This window comes from Arachis stenosperma, chromosome 3 (assembly GCF_014773155.1).
Source record: "Arachis stenosperma cultivar V10309 chromosome 3, arast.V10309.gnm1.PFL2, whole genome shotgun sequence".
Taxonomy (NCBI): Eukaryota; Viridiplantae; Streptophyta; class Magnoliopsida; order Fabales; family Fabaceae; genus Arachis; species Arachis stenosperma.
Genome location: NC_080379.1, coordinates 83,302,218 through 83,306,065, shown reverse-complemented (window position 1 = coordinate 83,306,065; position 3,848 = coordinate 83,302,218). Strand labels below are relative to the sequence as shown.

Below are 3,848 nucleotides of genomic sequence, written 5' to 3'. Positions count from 1 at the left end.
GGATTTCTTGAACTCCCGGGCAATAGCAGCATGAAGACTGGCCATCCGAACACAACTCCGCGCCATATATTGAAAATGATGCTCCATAGACACGTCATCAGTAGAGATAAAAGTCTGAGGGAGAATATGCTGTTCAATCCAACCAAGAGCATCGAAATCCTTATCGTTAAAACCCGCAAGCTCTTGAGAGGTCTTCTGCTTCTTGGGAGGAGGACCCGAGAACGGGGGAGGAGAAGAGGTAGCAGGCCCGGAGGTTGGAGGGTCTTGATTTATAGCTCAGAACTGGGGAGTCGGAATAGTCTTCGACCGAGTCTGAACACCCACGGTAGTCTTCTGCGGAGAAGATCGAGCAGAAGCCTCAGCCTCGATATTTCGAGCAGCCACAGACTTCTTCGTCCGACGAAGGAACTTCATGGAATCCGCCTGGGAAGACATCTCTGCAGAAATATAAAGAAAAGGATTACCACAACAGAAATTCAACCAAAAACAAACAAAACAACAAATATTGAAAAAGAAGAATCTCGGAGAGGTCGGGAAACTACCTAACTCGGAACGGAGAAGGCTTGGATCCCCCAACATTTTCTTCGTATCCAAGTGAGGTGCCCGACCCCATAAACTGCTCACCACACCCACAAAAGCCTGCTCAAAAGTATACTTAGCAGACACTACATTCTCCTGCCAACAAAGAGGAAAAGAAGGCTCCCCACTCTCATCCAGAAAGAAAGGTCAGACATCTCCAGTAGCCCGGACCTTGAAATAAAAGTTCTTGAAATCATGAAAGGACTCATCATAAAGGGTACAAAACTTCCTTCCCTGGTTAGCTCTAAAAGAGACCCAAGACACCTTCCCTCCACCCGACCCCGGCTTCGTCAACACAAACAAATAGGAAAAAAGAGAAATAGAGGGAGCGACGCCCAAAAACTGACACAAAAGTTGAAACAGCTTTAAAAACGCCCAAGAATTTGGATGGAGCTGCGTAGGGGCAAGGTTACATGACCACAACACCTCGGACTCCAGGTCGGTAAAAGGAAGTCGGACACTCAGCTTAGAGAAAAAACAATCATAAGCATAAAAGAAGAGCTTCTCGGAACTATCTAAAGGCGGGAAGCACACTCTCTCCTCGGATTCCGGGGCTACTAGTTCATAATCCCTCTCAGACTCTCTATTCTCACATATCCTACAGTGCCTACGGAACCTAGCCAAATATTCAGAATCTACCACAGAAGGGACTTTTAGGGGAAGGGGGTCTACCCAACCAAGACCACTTGGAATCTTGGTCGACATCGCTTGAAGAACCTTTCGAGACATGAAACTCTTACCTACAAAGAAGAAGTACAACAGCAAGCAAAAATCACATAAAGCAGACAGCGAAAACCCGTTCAGCCAAGCAAGAAACAAAAACCCAACAAAAGAAAATACGGCAACCCGGAACAAAATACAACAAAAAGAGCCCCCCCCCCCCATATACAAGCAAAGCAATGGTGGCGCCTCTTTTTGGGGCAACCCAGGCATAAAGAAAGAAGAAACAGACAAAGAGCCACACAAAAGAACAGAAAAGCATATGAGACGAGAACAAACCTGGAAGAAAAGAAAGAAGACGACGAGCTCCGAAAGCAAGGAGAACGAAACGGCGGCACAGAGGAAACCCCGGAAAGACGCACGGAAAGATTCGGGGAAGAAGAACAAAGAGAAAGAAGAAGCGGTGCTCGAAAAAGAGATGGCGAAAACTTAGAAAAGCAGGAAGGAACAGAATAAACGAAGAAAAAGGAAGGGAGCAAATAAATAATGCCTTCACAGAGCCCGAACGGAAATCGAGGAGAAACGGTAAAATGCAATAAATACAGGAACGGCCATTTTTTGAAATTTGAAAAACAACTATGCCCGAGCTCGACCTCCCCAAAAAGGACGAACTCGGGCAGGGGCACTGTTCATACCCTGACCGAGCTCCTCCAACTCGGCAAAATCCACAAAAGGTCCGACCTCGTCCCAAGGCCCACGCCTGAGGTCGGACCTCGGACAAATAAAGCTAAGAAGGCCCATCAAAAGGAACGCAGCCCAAACCTAAAGGCCGAAAAGGCCTAGCAAAGGCGGTTCCACAAAGATAGGGATAAAACTCCCGAAAGATAAGATAAGATAAGAATATCTTATCCAGGGAAGATCACGGCCAACTACTATAAATACACTGGAACACCCAGGTATGGCATTCATTCCACATTCTACACATATCTGCTTGGACCCATGCTAACTTAAGCATCGGAGTGTCATTGCAGGTACAACCACCAACCGCCAACACATCAAGCTCGGGTCCCTGACCCCCACCTCGGGCATCTCCAGACGACCGAGCTACACGTTTCAGGTAACCACCGGAACAATACTCATCAGAGCTCATGAATGGCAGAAGTAAGTCCAATGGAATCTCTATGGTCTCATTTTGAGCCTCAGATTCCCATTGTTCCTCATTGAGGAACTCAGAGGAGATTGGTACACGCCCACTGAGGTCTTCCTCAGTGGCGTCCTCCTCCTCTCTTTCCTCTCCATATTCGGCCATATCTATGGCTTTGCACTCTCTTTTTGGATTTTCTTCTGTATTACTTGGGAGAGTGCTAGGAGGGAGTTCAGTAACTTTCTTGCTCAGCTGACCCACTTGTCCTTCCAAATTTCTGATGGAGGACCTTGTTTCATTCATGAAACTTTGAGTGGTCTTTATTAGATCAGAGACCATTGTTGCTAAGTCAGAAGTATTCTGCTTAGAACTCTCTGTCTGTTGCTGAGAAGATGATGGAAAAGGCTTGCCATTGCTAAACCTGTTTCTTCCACCATTGTTGTTATTGAAACCTTGTTGAGGTCTCTCTTGATTCTTCCATGAGAAATTGGGGTGATTTCTCCATGAAGAATTGTAGGTGTTTCCATAGGGTTCTCCTAGGTAATTCACCTTTTCCATTGAAGGGTTCTCAGGATCATAGGCTTCTTCCTCAGATGAAGCTTCCTTAGTACTGCTTGGTGCATTTGCATTCCAGACAGACTTTGAGAAATCAAATTGACTTGTTGAGTCAATATCTTGTTCTGAGCCAATATGGCATTCAGAGTGTCAATCTCAAGAACTCCTTTCTTCTGACTAGTCCCATTGTTCACAGGATTTCTTTCAGAAGTGTACATGAATTGGTTATTTGCAACCATTTCAATCAATTCTTGAGCTTCTGCAGGCGTCTTCTTCAGATGAAGAGATCCTCCAGCAGAGCTATCCAAGGACATCTTAGATAGTTCAGAGAGACCATCATAGAAAATACCTATGATGCTCCATTCAGAAAGCATGTCTGAGGGACATCTTCTGATTAATTGTTTGTATCTTTCCCAAGCTTCATAGAGGGATTCTCCATCCTTCTGTCTGAAGGTTTGGATTTCCACTCTAAGCTTACTCCATCTTTGTGGTGGAAAGAACTTTGCCAAGAAGGCATTGACTAGCTTTTCCCAAGAGTCCAGGCTTTCTTTAGGTTGAGAATCCAACCATATTCTAGCTCTGTCTCTTACAGCAAAAGGGAATAGCATCAGCCTGTAGACCTCAGGGTTAACCCCATTAGTCTTGACTGTGTCACAGATTTGCAAGAATTCAGCTAAAAACTGATGAGGATCTTCCATTGGAAGTCCATGGAACTTGCAATTCTGTTGCATTAGAGAAACTAATTGAGGCTTAAGCTCAAAGTTGTTTGCTCCAATGGCAGGGATAGAGATGCTTCTCCCATAGAAATCAGGAGTAGGTGCAGTGAAGTCACCCAGCACCTTCCTTGCATTGTTGGCATTGTTGTTGTTTTCGGCTGCCATGTGTTCTTCTTCCTTGAAGAATTCAGTCA

The 3,848-nt window shown here is 45.2% G+C and overlaps 1 non-coding gene across 1 annotated transcript; it reads left to right on the top strand.

Annotated features, from left to right (window-relative positions):
* Positions 1-3,306: 3,306 nt before the first annotated feature.
* LOC130970883 (small nucleolar RNA R71) lies at positions 3,307-3,414 on the top strand. Its single transcript, XR_009082130.1, has one exon. It is a non-coding gene; the product is annotated as a small nucleolar RNA R71 (small nucleolar RNA).
* The last annotated feature ends 434 nt before the right edge of the window (positions 3,415-3,848 follow it).